The sequence below is a fragment of the Columba livia genome, chromosome 24 (assembly GCF_036013475.1).
Source record: "Columba livia isolate bColLiv1 breed racing homer chromosome 24, bColLiv1.pat.W.v2, whole genome shotgun sequence".
NCBI classification, from domain to species: Eukaryota; Metazoa; Chordata; class Aves; order Columbiformes; family Columbidae; genus Columba; species Columba livia.
The window spans coordinates 6,103,970-6,121,276 of NC_088625.1; the positions used below are offsets into that span (position 1 = coordinate 6,103,970).

The 17,307-nt window shown below is 47.5% G+C and overlaps 2 long non-coding RNA genes across 2 annotated transcripts; one reads left to right on the forward strand and one right to left on the reverse strand.

The window, feature by feature from the left end:
* The first annotated feature begins 2,690 nt into the window (after window positions 1-2,690).
* LOC135576262 (uncharacterized) lies at window positions 2,691-4,734 on the forward strand. Its single transcript, XR_010467845.1, has 3 exons — window positions 2,691-2,821; window positions 4,089-4,147; window positions 4,602-4,734. It is a non-coding gene; the product is annotated as an uncharacterized LOC135576262 (long non-coding RNA).
* Window positions 4,735-13,115: 8,381 nt separating this feature from the next.
* Window positions 13,116-15,418, reverse strand: LOC135576263 (uncharacterized). Its single transcript, XR_010467846.1, has 3 exons — window positions 15,150-15,418; window positions 13,504-13,620; window positions 13,116-13,302 (listed from the first exon to the last, which is right to left on the reverse strand). It is a non-coding gene; the product is annotated as an uncharacterized LOC135576263 (long non-coding RNA).
* Between the last annotated feature and the right edge of the window lie 1,889 nt (window positions 15,419-17,307).

Consider the following 17,307-nt stretch of genomic DNA (forward strand, 5'->3'; position numbering starts at 1 on the left):
CTTTTCTGAAGTGTTTGAGAAATGTCTCACGGTCACACCAGCCAGTTCCACCAGCACCTGTCTGTCCCTTCCCAGACCAAACCTTTTCTCCATATCCCAAACTTTCAGGCAAGTTTCTGGGACACAGCAAATGTTGTCCAGGTCTTCTGCGTTTGTTCAGAAGAGAACTGCAGGCCAACATGTTGATGGGCTCTCTGTGCACCTAAAAGCTTTCCTGACCATTTTTCTCAGTGCCCCACTTGTACCCAACCTTTCTGGTCCTTAAGCTGTGAATGAGGCGATTGAGCAGGGATGTGGGGATGGTGTAGAAAAAAGACTTTGTCAAACTGTCTTGGGAGGGCTGTTCTGGGCATCCCGCAGTCAAGGATGAGGGTGCTGTAGAAAACAGTGGCATTGGTGGGAGGTCCAGGTGGAGAAGGCCTTGTGCCTGTCTACAATGGGGTAGAGAGCAGTGACCCATTCATGGGATGGCCATGTGAACAGGAAGGGAACAAATGGCTCCAGGGGACAAAATACCTTCCAGCCAGTTCTTTACCCATCGTAGATACACCATCCAGGCCATGAGCTGCAGCTTCTCCAGGAGATGCTGTGGGATACGGTGTCAAAGGCTTTACTGCAGTCTAAGGACACAACACCTACATCCTGTGTGGCGGATTCACTCTCCCACAACAGACTTTCCCTCATCTGCTCAGCCAGTCACCTTGTCATAGAAGGAGATCAGGCTGGTCAAGCGGGACCTGCCTTTCACAAACCCATGCTGATTGGGCCTGATTGCTTGTCCCATATGTGTGACCTCACAGTCCCTTTCCCAGCCATGTTCCTGCTGTTGGCCAATCCCCTGCAGAGGCAGAAGTGACCTCACAGTCCCCTCCACAGCCATTGGCTTCCTACTGGACTATGAGTTCCTGAGACACAGGTGACCCCATGACATCGCACCCACCATCACCCTCCTTGTGGTCCAGTGTGTGAGCAGATAAAATTAAGCTGGTTTCATCAAATTTATCTAGTAGATTTCCTATGAAGGGTTTGAGTGGAGAAACGTTCCTCATAGGAGCTGCTGCATTTACACTGGAACATTTTATATCTCTGCTTCTGCCTCTTTTTTGTGTGTTTCTTCTTCTTCTGTCTATTCTGTCTCGAAAGAGCTCTCCAGGGAAAAGATTCATGGAATCCTACAATAACGCAGGTTGGAAGAGACCCCTGAACACCATCTCTGTCCCACTGACCTTTCAGGCACCCCAAGGAATAGGTGATCTGAGGGTCTGAGGTGTCTGAGGGCGTTGTCCAGTCTCTTCTTGAACACTGTCAGGTTGGGGCCGTGACACCTCCCTGGGGAGCCTGTTCAGTGTCCAGCACCTCTGGGGGAAGAACCTTTTCCTCATGTCCAACCTGACCCTCCCCTGGCACATCTGCTGCCATTCCCTGGGTTCTGTCACTGTCACCAGAGAGAAGAGATCAGTACCTTCCCTTCCTTCTCCCCTTGTGAGGAAGCTGAAGCTAACCGGAGGTCTCCTTTTAGTCTTTTCTTCAGCTCTGATGCTGAGAAACCCCTTGGTTGGCTTTCTGAAGCAGAAAGGAGAAGCCATGACCTCCAGGCAATGGGAAGGGGGATCCTGTCCCTCACACACGGCTCAGGGCTCTTCCTGGGACCGTGGATGCGGGGGTGCAAGGTCGAGGGAAAGACAACACTGGTACAACAACTTCCAGCTTCCCCATGGGGCTGCAAGGAGGCAACGAGGCCCCAGAGCCATGAGGACAACATGTCTTCTCCTAGGCCTCAGTGGCAGAGACAACTGCCATGGCCAAGGGGACAGAGACCTGGGTTCTGTTGGTCCCTTCCAACCTTGCCAGTGCCCTTTGCCATCTCCACCACAGGCTGATCTACACAGTCCTACACCTGCCCCTCTTTCCCTGCAGCCTGCAGGCACCCATCTCACTTCCCTACCTGCTCTCACCCCAGCATTTCTGCACCTTCACTGCTGTGTCTGCACCCTCACTGGCTGTTCTTTGGAACACAAAGCGTGGGCTGATGCAGCTCCCTCTGGGTGACCTCTTGCACCACAGCACTGCTCTTCCAGTGACATTTCTTCCTCCTGATATCCAGTCCTCATCTTTCAAGTTGCACTTTCTGACTTTCTTTTTGTCTCTTTTGCTTCTTCCCACTATCAATGAAAACTCAACCATTTCATGAACTACCCTTCATGCAGGGAACCCAACCCGTTAGGCTTCTTGTGGACTTTCACCTCCCCAGAGAGAAGTAACTACACCACGATCTTCTAAATTGGTGACCATGACGGTGACCAAGCTGCCAGAGCACTCAGGCCTTGCACCAACACAAGGGAAGGGAAGGAGAGTGTGGGAGTGGAACCAGAACAGCTCTGGAAGAACAAGCGCTGGTGCTCCCTGGCAGTGCTGCCATGCTGGACTTTTTCCCCTCCTCCCATCACAGGAACTGTCCCTGCAGCTCAAAATAGGCCTTGGAGGAAGAATCTCAGAGAAAAAATGTCACTGCAGAGTCCTTCATTTTGTTTAAATACACAGAGAGAATGGCTACATATATCTAGAGCCAGTGGGTTAAAAGGGAAAAGCAGACAATGAATTACAAAGGGGATGAACAAAATATCATGACTGATTGGAAAATAAACACCACCAACACACACACACAGTAAAGTCTGGGCCTCTAATGCGCCTTGGTCACTCTCGATCTTCAGGGAACTGAGATCACAGAGTTTTTGGCTCACTTCTGAGCGAGCGAGATGCTTGTTACCTGCACCTCAGCAGGTACCAAGAGACAGACGGAGACGGCTGAACGTCTGAATGGGTATGTTTGAAAACTCCTCCTCCCCTTTCCCCAGGTGTTTTTTTTCCACCTCGTCAGCTGGGGTGGGTGGAGGGTGGACAGGAGAGGAACACGAGGGCAGCCTGCGAACTCGGTCTGGAGCTGCTGGAAGGCAGCAGCCGCCTTTCAGTCTCTTCATGAACACAAGGGCTGGGCCCAGAAGCCTTTGATCTCTGCAGAATGAGGGACAGGTCCATTTTGGATGGGACAGAGAGAGTCCCAGGGGGTGGCCCAGACACAGCCTGCCGCAGTAATTGTGAGAGCTCAGCTGAGTCCTGTGTTGTGCTCTGCAGGGTGTGTTCTGTCCCTGAGCCTGCTTGGTTTTCCTCTCCACTGGGACCAGGAGGACACCAGCGTGTCCTCTGTTGGCCGTGGGTCTGACTTGTGTTCCTGACAGAGGAGGTTTCCTTGGGAAACCTGGTCAGCTCCTCACCAGGGCTCTGCCTCAGGAAAGGAGCTCAAGATCCTCTGAGGGCTGCAAGGAGTTCTCTAGGAGAATAAAAGGGGATTGTTATTCCTGATGAGTGTCGCTGTGAGCCTTTTGAGAGCCTCCTGGAACAGGCAGGAGGAATTTCCCCCTTGCAGAGCAGTGTGTGCTGTGTCTTGGCAGATCAGGCTCAGGGCAGCAGGGCCCAGACACCAGAGTGTTTCTTTGGTGCTTCCTTGGTTGCCCGTTGCTTGCCAGCACGCATTGACATTCAGCCCTCCCTCCCTCTTTCCAGTCTGCATTTGTCTGCAGTTCTGCCAAGAGAAGGGCCAGAGATAACCCGTCTGCTAAAGAAACGCTGCGAGAGGGGAGACACACACCCCCCTGGCAGCTGTTGAACTGTAGGGGCACAGGCTGAACCTTCTCTTGAGAGGGTGGAGAACTGGAGCAGCACAAGTGCCGATCAGATGTTCGGCAGGAGAAACAGGCGTTTGTTATGTCCCTTCCATTTCCAAAGAACCCCTCTCCAGCCTCACAGATGTGAAGTGTGGACACAAGTCCTGTTGCACTTCCTGCTCTTAGTCCAGCGTCCATCTTGAGCCCTTTGTCCCTGAGGAAACCATCGTTGCTGTGACAAATCCCCCACTGGTGCAGCTGGTGACACCTCCAGCAGTGACTGGAGCTGGTGCAGGACCAAGCCAATGCACACGGCAGGAACGCCAGGCTCAAGGGCTGCAGTCCCTGCTGCTGCTCTCCGGTCTGCTGCTGATCTGCACGGGTAGCATCAGCTTCACCAGCCTTTTCCTCCTTGCTGCTCTACAGGAAAATGAAAGCGCTGAAGGCAGTGATCCTGGTGCTTCTCCTTGGTTTATGCTCTTTTGGTGAGTCTCTGCAGATCTCCAACCTGAGGGCGGTCCTTTAGGAGGTACTCGGGGCTCCATCCAGCCCTGTTCCGCTGTGAGCAGAGGAGCTCAGCCAAGAGCAGAACGTCCCCACAGAGCTGTGCCAGTCCCTGCTCCAGCGGGACGGGTGTGGGTGAGGAAGGGCTGAGTTGCCTTCCCCAGGAGGGCTGAGCCAGTTCTCTTCAGCCCAGGGAGAGGCCGTGGCTGAGCTCTCCTGCCCCAGGGGCTGAGAATCTTCTGCAGGACAAGGAGCACAGTCCAGGGCAGGGAACGTCCATCTATTGCGGAGCCTGTACGCCATGATGGCCACTGTCAAAGGCAACAAGAGGAGAGACAACTATGGCACTTGGGAGAGACACAGAAAGGGGAGCGGGCAGCCCGAGGCATAGCCCAGCCTTAGACCAGGTCCTAAGCTCTGGTGTGTGTCTGACAGGTGTTTACCACGTGGGGTGGTTCAGCACAGAAAGCCTCTGGAGCACCACAGGCGGGTTAGAAGACGTGAGCAAAACCCTGCCCCTGCCAGTCCAGCTGTATAAGCTCCAAGAACAGCTTTACCATCTGCGCTGGAGTGCAAAGGATGTTGCTGAGCTGGCTCTACAAGAAGGACTGAAGCAGGCAAAGGTCCCAGGATTTACCGGACGGGTAAGGGCACAAGGCAGAAGGATCTGCTCAGGGGTTTTATCCTCCCTCCAGCACGTATCCTACTCCATTCCCTGTCACAGCCAACAGGCTGGTGCTGCTGGAACAAGTGCTGTCATGGCCACGCTTCCTTTCCCTGTTGCTCCACACTTCCTTATGGGGAAGGGAGAACGTGACAGGAATGACAGCTGTCTGGGTCTCACCTTCCACTGCGTCCAGATCTGTGGCCCTCCTCAAGGGAGTTCTGTAAAGAAAGAACGGTCTCAGAGGTCCAGAGTTAAGCCAGTCCTATCTCATGCCCGGAAGGCTTGTCTGTCCATGCTGCCTGGCCTGGGGCCTCTCCACAGGAAAAGCCCCTTCCCGCAGCTCCAGCATTCAGAGCACTGGAGTGAGCAGCCCCCCCTTTCTGATCCCGTCAATCAGAGCAGAGCAAACCTGGGAGGCTTCCAGGCAATTTGGTTGTTCCTTCCATCTGAGATGGGCCTTGTCCCCGTTCACCTTGGCTGGCCTTGCAGGGGAGCTGCTTGCCCCATTCCTTTTCCTTCTAACAGGCGCTCTCCTTTGTGTTCCTTCCCAGGCTGTTCAGGAGATCATCAATCAAGCTTTGGAGAAGCTGGAGGAAATCCACGTCCTGATGCCGGATTATGACCTCAAATCGGCAGGTGCCGTGACATTTTACATACAAACCAGTTCCAACGCGCTTCCTGTCTGGATTGACAAGATGGGCCCTAAAAGTGCTCCCACTGACAGAGCCTGTAACAGTCCAGACCCCATGGGAAGCACAGAAAGGTGGTTCACAGTCTTGCCTATTTCCATGGCCAAATACGACAGTTTGATGACTCCTTGCTATCAGTTACAGAGGGGTCATGCCATCAAGACAAAGGGGAACCCACTGTAGGACATGGATGACAACTGAGAAGCCTTTTTCAAGTCAACAGTGTAATATTCCTCCTGACACTGCCTGGTGATCATGCTCATGTTTTAATTTCCAGGGGCTGCCGTCATTCTTTCCAGGACTTCTCCATCCCTCCGGACTGACAAAGCAAAGGTGTTCCTGTATTCCCTGTCGATAATGGATTACATGAGGACTCCTGAGCTGATTCTGGAGGTAGGAACACCAAGAAGCAGTAAAACAAAGGTCAGGAGAATGAACCACACATGCTGCTCAGAGTTGCCTTCCCCTGTCTTTGCTCCTCGAAGCTTCTTCTCCTGCCTCCTTCTCACATGGACCTGCTCTCCTCCTGTGTCTCCTTGCTGAGTGTTTCTTGTCCTTTCAGCCAGAAAATCATCCTGGCAACTGCTGGCCCTTCCCAGGAAGTCAAGGACACGTCTTCATCAAGCTGTCCATGCCGGTCATTCCCAGAGCCGTCACCATGGACCATGTCTCAGAGACAGCGTTCCATGGAGAAAGTATCTCTGGAGCTCCCAAGGACTTTGCTGTCTACGTAAGTGACTTCTCGAGTGTGGGGGGCTGGGGTTGCACGGCATTTCTAAGCAGGGGATGAAGATGGGTCAAAGATTGTTGTGGCCTGAAGCTTTCTTCTGTCTCTCAGAAGAAACAGGCTCCTTGCTGTTGCTTCCTTCCCATCGTATTCCTCTTTTATTCAATGTACCACTCAAAAAAAGGCTTCTGAGGCAAGCTGCTACTCCAGGAGCCACAGGGAAAAGGAGCCAGACAGTGCATGGTCTTAAACCTTTTTGGCTTCCAACCCAAGGGGGATTTGTGATCCTCAGGTTACCTCCAGGAGAGGAGGAGAAATGCGGCTGGATGGGGAGAGGCTTCCCTGCCAAAGGGTACAGGCAGCCCTGACCTGAGCGTGTGCCACGCTGGCCTTTCTTCTGCTTCAACTTCCTGGTGGCAGATGTCTGGACTGCTGGTCTTTTCTTTCATTTTGTGTTTAAACTTCAGTGCTTAGAAGCACCACAGTTGAAGCTGGAATCAGCTTGACTGTCTGGACCCCAAGTGCACACAAGCGCCCACATCCCGTAGGATGCACGACTGCTGTTCTGGCAGTTAAAGACCAGAAATACTGGGCTTCCTGAGGGCTCAGTGGTGCTGGCAGTGAGCAGAGACAGGGAGGCCATTCTGTTTCCATGGCTTTCTAGAGAAGGCAACGAGACATTATACTGACACCAGCCCTGGTTCTTCTGACTGTGGAAGCCTGTGCCCCAAAGCAGGCGAGAACTTTCCAGTGTATTTGCTGAGGCATCTGGTCGCTGCTTCTTCCTTGGCTGTTCTCATGGCCCAATGGGGTAGAGCAGGATAAGAACGCCTTGACCACGACAGGTCAAAGCCCCCGCGGGGCAGCAGGAAGGAAGCTGCTGATCGAGGCCGTCGCTGCGGCACTTCTGTCAGTGCTCACGGGCCAGAGAGGAAAAGGCGACTCATTTCTTCTTGTCATTGCAGAACGAGCTCCCTGGGGTCGTGAATTACATCAGGCTGCAAGTGCTGAGCAACTGGGGCCACCCGGACTACACCTGCCTGTATCGGTTCAGGGTGCACGGTGATCCGCCCAAAGATGGGGGAGACACGGCAGTTTCATCTATCAATAAATTCCATTAGTTTTCACCCAGTCGAGTTCCATTCTGCTTTGCCTGTGACACTGACTGGTCCTCCCTGAGCTCACTGGAGCTCCCCGTCCTTCTCTAAACCCACCAGCTTATGGGAGACTTCAGGAGTACACAGAAAGATTTTCCTTATTAGGGAAAACAGGAAAACTCCATAACAAATCTGCAGAAAGCCTGACATCCACACACTTGTTGCCTACACAGGAACATCAGCAAGGCCCTGCCTGTACACCAAAGATTAAATTAATGGACAGGTTTCCTGTGGAGGAAGCAACTAAGGATCGACTGAGTGGAATCATCTGTTGTTACCTGTTTTCACAAGAGGCAGATGCTGCTTCAGCTTCCATCTTTCAGTCTGTTGCCGATGCGAAAATGGAAGTGTGTTTTTTTGTAAGAAGGAAACCTTAATAGGAAAGTTGGTTCATGGACTTCTTTGCCTCTCTGGGCACATGTTGTGTTTATATCCCAGGAACTGTTACAGAGTGATTAGCGAAGCAATCTCAGGACACTTAAGAGATCCCATAACCACACGAGTCTGTCTTTCCTTTTGACCCGAGCTCCCCAAGCCCCAAGGCAGGAGCAGGCAGGGCAGTCGTGTGCTCGGGCCGCACCGGGGAGGAGAGAGCAGGACCAGCGCTTGGCACCCAGGGCTGGGAACAGCGATTTGTGCTCTGAGCTGGGGCTTAGTCCATGTGCAAGCCCAGCACGGATCCGGATACCAAACGGAGGGTGTCAGTTCATCCCCGGTGCCACACACACGGCACCTTCTTCCATCACCTCCTCTTGAGCTGTTTTGCAGCCCCTTCCAGCTCAGCCCAGCTCAGACACTGCACTCTGGCTCAGGGCTGCCTGGGGCTGGTGACCCTCGGGGCAGCAGCAGGAACCGCTGTGACCCTGGTTGTGGGGCTGTCCCTGGGCTGAGCCCTCGGGCCCAGGGCTGCTGAACTGGGCCATGGTGGGGCCCAGGGGTGCTGAGGTCGACAGGTCCCCCCGGTGTGTCCCTGCTGGGAGACAGCTGCTCCTGCAGCACCCCTGGTACTGATCCCGAGCCTGGTCCATCCTCACCCAGAAGTACACTTTAGTTTGTTTTTTTTCTTAAAACTGAAGATAATTCACAGAATCACAGAATGGACTGGGTTGGAAAAGACCTCAGAGATCATCCAGTCCAACCCTTGGTCCAACTCCAGTCCATTCACTAGATCATGGCACCATGTGCCTTCATGTGCATCTCAGTTTACAAACCTCCAGGGCCGGTGAGTCCAGCACCTCCCTGGGCAGCCATTCCAATGCCTGACCACTCTCTCTGCAAAGAATTGCTTTCTCATCTCCAGCCTCAGTTTCCCCTGGCAGAGTTGAAGCCCATGGCCCCTTGTCCTATTGCTGACTGCCTGGGAGAAGAGACCAATCCCCACCTGGCTAGAACTGCCCTTCAGGTAGTTCTAGAGAGTGCTGAGCTCAGCTCTAAGCCTCCTCTTCTCCAGACTAAACAAGCCCAGCTCCCTCAGCCTCTCCCCATAGGGCTTGTGTTCAAGTCCCTTCCCCAGTCTCGTTGCTCTTCTCTGGACCCGCTCCAGCACTTCAATCTCTTTCCTGACCTCAGGGGCCCAGAACTGAACACAACACTCCAGGTGTGGCCTCCCCAATGCAGAGCACAGGGGAAGGATCACTGCCCTTGTCCTGCTGACCACGACAGTTTGGATCCAGGACAGGATACCGTTGGCCTTCTTGGCCACCTGGGCACACTGTTGGCTCATGTTGAGCTTCCTGTCCATTAGTCCCCCCAGGTCCCTTTCTGCCTGACTGCTCTCCAGCCACTCTGTGCCCAGCCTGGAGCGCTGCAGGGGGTTGTTGTGGCCAAAGTGCAGGACCCGGCACTTGGCCTTGTTGAACTTCAGCCCATTGGAATCGGCCCATTTTTCCAGTCTCTCCAGATCCCTCTGCAGAGCCCTCCTGCCTTCCAGCAGGCCCACACTCCCTCCCAACTCGGTGTCAGCAGCAAATTTGCTGATGATGGTCTCAATCCCCTCATCTAAATCATCAATCAAGATGTTAAACAGGACTGGACCCACCACTGACCCCTGGGGACACCACTAGTGACTGGCCGCCAGCTGGATGCAGCCCCATTCACCAGCACTCTCTGGGCCCGGCCCTCCAGCCAGTTCTTAACCCAGCAGAGAGCGCACTTGTCCAAGCCACGGGCTTCCAGCTTTTGCTGGAGTATATTATGGGAGACAGTGTCAAAGGCTTTGCTGAAGTCCAGATAGACCACACCTACAGCTTTCCCCTCATCCACCAGGTGAGTCACCTGATCACAAAAGGAGATCAGGTTGGTCAGACAGGACCTGCCCCTCCTAAACCCATGCTGGCTGGGTCTGATCCCTTGTCCATCCTGAAGGTGCTGTGTGATTGCATTCAGGATGATCTGCTCCATAACGCTGCCAGGCACCGAGGTCAGGCTGACAGGTCTGGAGTTGCCAGGCCTGTAGTTGCAGCCCTTTTTGTGGATTGGGGTAAAAATGAAATATTTTATGCTTTAAAGTGTGTGTACAGCATGTTTCAGTTAATTCTGAAAGTTTTGTTGCACAGCTCATTTAGTTCATCACATAGTTCTGCTGCCCTGCTCAAGTGGCAAAATCTCCAGATCCAACTCAGACTGAGCCCTCGAACAGCCAGCAAACAGCTGAACCATCTAAGGATCCGGCTTTCACACGGAAACAATTACTTTCTAGAATGCACGAGTGTTGCTGTTGGCATTAAAAGTCCTCTGAAAGTCCAAAGTAAAACTCATAGTATCTTTTCCTTTTATTAATTGTGCATTAAAAAGTAGTCTGTAAAAATAATTTCAATTATCAAATTTTCATAAGATAAAATTTACTGAATATACTGAAGACTTTTATATGTGACCATCCAGAGCATAGTTTTTAAATTTCCATTTCTATCAGTTCTGAAATGTTACAGTGTACTTCCTGCACCTTATTTTTTGAATTTGCCACTTTTTTATCTTTAGATTTTCCAGTTGATTTTTCTTGTAAACTAACACACTCATTTCGTCTCTTTCTCATGTCTACATATCGTTCTCCTTTGTTATTCTCTTCCAAGTCTTCTTGGCTCTGTAAAAATAGATATACATAACCTTTTGTACATAATTCATTAGAGCAAAACTATAGACTGTTTGAGAAACATTTTAAAAATTAAACTTTCAACAGTTCTAGACGCAACAGGGAAAAACAATCATCCTACTGTAATTCACCCGTGCTTGAAAATGTCCTGCTCAAGTATTTTTCCTCTCAAACCTTCCCAAGCAGGTGTGGTACTTGCACAAAGAACCCAAATACAGCAGCAAACCTGGTGGAGGGATTTCACAAGGTGGTTTTAGGTTGGTTGTATCTATATGGTGCCTCAACGGAATTTGTATCTCAGACTGGAATCAGAAGGCCTAACACAGAATATGGAACTGCCCTGGGTAAACTCATCCTGACAGCTGGGTCACCTGGGCTTTGAAACACAAAGTCACAAAGCTGCACTTTTCTGAGCCACCCGCTTTGGACTGATCTCCTAGAGCAAGCTCCTACTCTCCAAAAACTAATGGGACCATCCACAAAAAGTGCTACTGACCATCTGCTATAGAACAGAGTACCAGTGAAACGATGAACTCAAGAAAGGGCCGTGCTCAACAGCGTTCAGACTTCACCTCTTTGCCCTTTCAGGGGAGAACTTTCAGTGAAAGCCAGAAGGCCAAGCTTGCAAGAACTATAAGGACACTCTGCTAGTCCACATTTCAAACTGCGCAACTGCAGAGCAAAGTCCCCGTAACATCTGTGGGGAACACGGAGATGGGAGATAAGAAGGAAGCGTCGCAATGAAGCACGGAGTGCAGACCAAGGCTCTGGCCATTCCTACAAGGGACATGAGATAGAGACTCCAATGCTTTGCTTTCATCTCAGGAACACTGTAAAACATCAGACATCACGGGTTAGTTATACAGTCAAAATTACATGTCTGCAAACAAACAAAGTATTCTCTGTTCTTTCAAATGACTCAGAATTGCTTGGAATCCCGTGGATTTTGGCAGCAAAAGCTTTAAGGCCAATTTTCCATTTTCTAGGTGGGGAGAGATGTTGCTTTTGCAAAAAAGAATTAATCGTAAAAATATCTATCAGTTACCCGAATGGTTGTTTTACACTTACAGTATGCATTTTCACGTGGATTTCTTTTCCTCCAACGTGGTGCATTGTAAAATCCTGAAGTATATTTGTCTGTGGATTAAACATAAACATTGTTTCTTAATTTCAGCTCCAATTTCAGGAAAGACTCTCTGAGTCTGATATGTGAATTAAATACTCTGTCAGTTGAAGTATCAATGAAAGCATCAAGTGAATCATACATCATCTCTGAAATACAAGCCAGTGTTAAATACAGACTTTCTCCAGCACTTTATAGATCATGTGTAATCTTGCAGCGTTTCCTCAAGCTCACGGGATCTCCCAAAGGAGGCGATTCTGCCACGGACACCTGCGCCTTGAACAAAGTCAATATTCTTGTGTTGAAAATCTTCCCAAAGGCACCAATTGCTTTTCAATTAAACAAATCCATAATCCAACCTCCTCTTTTATCCCTGCCTGTGCAAACACTCGATATAAGGCAATGGGATGTTTTTGTGCTGGGCAGCTGACTGTGCATCAGAGTAAGCTGCCCAGTGACTGTTTTCTGTGAAATTTGGCTAAAAATATGAATTCTCTTGTTTTCTATGAATTCCATCTTAATTACATTATTTCAAATCATTAATTGCAAAATAATCCTACAATTTTCAGTTTAAACACAACAGGTAAGCATTACCATAGCTTTCCGTTTGGGTCGAAAATCTTCTATTTGTGTCAAGCTGATTCTTTGGTTTGGAGCATTTCCCACCATATGGCTCAGGTGCTGCTGAAAAGAAAATTGGCAACAGTGGTAATGGTGGTTGTTATGGCAAAAATTAATAATGTTTTCTCTGTAATCTCTGCACCAATTTGTCTGCATTTAGCCAAACAAACATTAAAAGAAAACAAACAACCCCAAACCAAATACACACAAGTATTAATGCCAAGATGTGGCAGTGATGTTGAGATTCATTTAATTTAACTGTATTCATGGTAACATAGCAGAGAAACTCTCTTAAGGAGGTTCCTTTTATTGAAAATTCGAGATAGGGAGGCATCTCAAGATGGAGATTCAACTCAGCTTAAGCGAGATGACTGAAACTGGTAAGATGAAATAACTTTCTTCACTTATGATTATTGAAATGATTTACCACTAAATTTCTACATAAAGTGACAGATTAGATAGTTAAAAATAGAGTGAAAGATGTAAAATTATGGTCACATCTGAAACAGATTTCCAAAAAGAAAGATACAGGACTTGGAATCCCACCTGTAGGCTCTTGTCAAATTCATGACATAGTACATCCTATCAAGAGGACAGTGGAAAGACGGAAAAAAGATGAATGAAAATATCGCCATGAATGAATTCAGTCCCCTGTCCAACATTAAAAATATACAATAAATAATAAAATATAAAAAAATAATAAAAAATAATAAAAATACAATAATACAATACAATAATAGCAAAAATAACAAAAATTGACAATAAATAGATATCAGAAGTTTGGATGAGACCAACCTCCATGAGTTTCCAAGATAAAAAATAATACTAAATATTGAAAATAATAAATCAATCACAATCAAACCCACCTGTAGATCCACGGAACTTTGGTCCTTGGGTGGCATTCACAGTGCGGTAGAAAACATATGTTGATCTTCGAGGTTCCAAAGAATCAGAATCAGTCTTTCTGCTGGCAGCTCTCACATAAGGAACAGCAGAAGCAGTTTCATCATCCTTATTTTTACGCCTTTGTTGGTAATTTCCGTTGGGATCTGAAGAGTGAATTCCTAAAAGTGAAAAAGCAAACAGAAGTACAGAAATGTTGTGCTGTTACTCAGAATTTGACATATTACAAGGTCCTAGAGGCTGAAAACAAGATTGACCAAAAAAACAAAGTTTTTTTGTGGACAACCCAATTCAAATCTCTTCAGTTGTTTTATTTACAATAAGGTGTTCAGCAATGAGAAGCTGATGCCAAAGTATATTACCTCCATTGTCGAAGGATCGCCAGTTGCTTCTGGGAATACGCTCCGCTGGAACTCTCCTTCCTGAACTCTCTCCTCCTTTCTTTGCATTGTTAAGTGCTGCACAAGTATTACCATCCCCTGGAAAGGCAACAGAAAGAATGTGTGCCCTGCTGCTGTGTAAGCACAGGGAATGGCACTGCCATTCTCTTCCTCCCGCCTCTGTGAGATAGTGATACGTATCATGTCCTTTAACCTCTCGCTTTATGTTCTTCTTTCTCTTTTGTTAGTTGTTTGGATCCTGTCTAGTGTAACTTGAGCACCTGACGTGGAACTGTGATGATCTCTAAGAAAACTGCGTAATAGGTTAAAGACAGCTATGGCTCCAAAGGAAAAAAACAGCTACAAATTACCTGCTCTAGCTTCTTACTTTTCATTAATGATATTTATGAATCCTATCTGATCAAATCGATGGTGTTTTCAAGATGCATGTCATCATAGTACCTAAAACCTCAAAGCACTCAATGGAAGAATTGCTTTGGGAAAACATCTCTGTCCTTTTCTCTGAATGTATCTCTGTTTTCAGACTGTCTGGAGTGCAGCTGTGAACACAACCCCCTTATCCACTACTGTCCTCTAAGTGCTGACTACCTGCCTTTCTCTGTACCGCACAGGTGGTATGTGGACCTCTGAAACATCCATTCTTGAGCCCAAGAAGACTGATGTGCTCCGAAGGAGACCTTTGGGCTGAACTAGGAATGAGTTTTTTGTCTGTAGCATTTAGACACGTGCTGGATATGGGCAGCATTTGTGAACATCACAAAGTATTACAAACAACAAGGCTAAAACTGTAATGGCACTGGTTGATAGATAAGCCCACCTCCAACTGCAGACAGAACTTCAAGAGGCAAGTGTCAGTATCAAGTACCCACAGGGCTCTTCACCGGCCCCTACTACTCTGCAGGAAGATGTGGCTTTGCCTCTTCTTCCTTTTTTCCTGCTCACACAAATGGCCACTTTTGCTTCCTCTCAGTTCAGGCCAGAATGCAGCAGAAATTCAGCACTTCTGCTTCAGTTTATGGGGTGGTATGAAGCCAAAACAAACCATCACAATCAAAACACCAGTGAAATCCCAGTTGTAGAAAAACACCATGCAAAGCAAGGTCATTCCTTCATCCCCTGCTGGGAGGAGAGATGTTGAACAGGAAGGATTTCCCAAAGGAAACTGAAATTCTACCGCAGAACTACACCTTCCAATAGTTAGAGTAAAATGGGAAGAGAAAGGTGGACTGCTCTGAGATTTACTAAATATTTTTAAAGAATTCATCACATTCAAAATACTGTAAAAAGACGGGATCGATATATTTGTGAAGAACATTGTGTTCATTCCTCCTTCTGGGGAAATAAATGAATTTCTTCTATGAAGATGACTAAATTATTGGTCATGAATACAGTGTCGGACTAATTATAAAGCTTAAAAAAGCTTTACATTTCTGACTGTGGATACTGCTGCAATCTACTTATGAAAATTATGCTGGATCAAATTTAGTCTTGACCATATTTGGGCATAAATGACTTCACATGAACCTGCAGGGACAAAAAAGAAAGTAGCACCATACAGACAGGCACATTTGAGGTGTTTTAAGAATCCTGGTTAAGCAGAAGCCCACCTGTGGATCCACTGAACTTTGGTTCTTGGGTGACGTCCACAGTGCGGTAGAAAACATACGCTGACCTGCGAGGTTCTGAAGAATCGCAATATGTTTTTCTTCCTGCTGCTCTCCCACGAGGAACATAAGAAGCAGGTTCATCATCTTTCCTTTGACTCCTTGGCTGGTAACTTGGTTTTCCTCTGGGGTCTGAAGTGTTAAAGCCTAAAAATAAAAAAGCAAACTTTATAATGCTGTGCAGTTACTCAAATTTTGAGATATTGCAGGAGCCTGGAGGCTGGAAGACAAGATTAAAACAACATGTTCTTTATGGAGAGTCCTATCCAAATGTGGATTGTCCACTAAGAACAGGATTTAGCTGGGTAGTGCTAGATCATCTAACAGTTTGGTAAATGAAAATGAATAAGCCAACTGTTTTCTCAAAATACGATTTCCTGGTACTGTATTAGGTGAATTTCTTGGCTCCTCAGGAATCCATTTATTCTTCTTTATTTCTTTGGAGTGATGCTTATTTACCAGCTCACTGTGGTTTGTTGCTGAGGGATTAAAATAACACATATTCACTTTCTTAAAAAAACACGCACCATTTTCTTCTCCAAATACTCTATGGTGATTTGAAAGCCTAATCTCCCACTTCATACACAGGTCTTCTTGGGCGGAACATGCTTTTACACGTTAATTATTCTGAGAGTATCGTTCCTCAAAAGGAAAGCAAAAGTGGCTGTATTTCCTCTGGCACAGGAAATTGTGACAAAACTCCAAAGTTGACTCTAAAGACAAAGACCAACAGCACTTTGAACTCATACAAGTGCTTTGACTGGTTCTGGCTCAGGACACTTCCCATGATGAATCAGAACATGTTCATGAATACTGTATCTAGGGTTTACAGTTAAAGATTACAAACATTGGCTTTAATCCACACAGACATTTGTAAGAACTGAGAGTGAAAAGCTGGATGTAATTTGCGTGTGTGTCACAGGGGGAATAAACCCTTTTCCAAAGTCACAGTGGGAGCCCAATGGATACAGACTCCAAAGCACAGGGTGACAACTTCTGAGCCTGAGCTGCCTGTTGTTACAAGAGAACTCAGCAACAAAACCACAACCCTGAATATGTTCCTCTCTGCCGGTGCTTATTTCTCACCCCTTGCACATGAGGGACGCTTTGCCTCTGTCTCAGCTGTGTCAGCTCAGCTACGGGTTGTCCTGCAAACCCAACAACTAAAACAACGTGGCGTAACAAAATAACTTCAGCTTACAAAAGGATTACTTCAATCCTAAGGCACTTCAGTGATACAATTCACAGCATGGGCCCACACATAATTTTAACAGCTGAACGGGCATTGCTGATAAGGTGACAAACAGCATTGCAGAAATACCAATGAATGGCGGGAGATTCAAACTTCGTATAATAGATTCACCTCCGATGTCGATGTACCTGGTGACTAAGGGTATTATACTATAGACATATCTGTTTCTTACTCCACAGAACCATTTCTTTCCAAAAATTAAACAGGAAAACGTAAATTGCAATGAGCATAGAGGAATTTTTCTTTGCAGTATAATCCTAAAACTAGTATAATCCCTTCTGGGAATACGCTCTGTTGGTATTCTCCTTTCCCAGCTCTCTCCTCTTTTTGTATTATTAAATGTTGTAGGAATTGTATTACCATCCCCTGGAGAGGCAACAGAAAGAATGTGTGAGCGGCTGGTGTGTGAGCACAGGGAATGGCACTGCCATTCTCTTCCTCCCGCCTCTGTGAGATAGTGATTAGTTTAGTGCAATTTCCTTTAGCCTCTCCTCTTATATTCTTCTTTGTATTTTCTTGGATGTTTGGATCCTGTCTGCTGCAACTGATGTACAACTCTCATGGTCTCTAAGACAATTCTATAACACACAGGTTAAAGCAAAGCTACGGCTCCAAAGTAAAGAACGAGCTACAAATAACCTGCTCATTCTTTAACTCCTCACTTTGCATGAATGATATTTATGAATCCTATCTGATCCAATTTATGGAATGGTTGTGTATCTCCAGATAGCACACGTAGGTTTTACAGCCCATTTCTACCCTTTGCATCCACAACCGATACAGGTAGTCACCATGTCTGAGACACTATGTATGTGTATATATGTGGGGAAAAATAAATGGTAAATATTA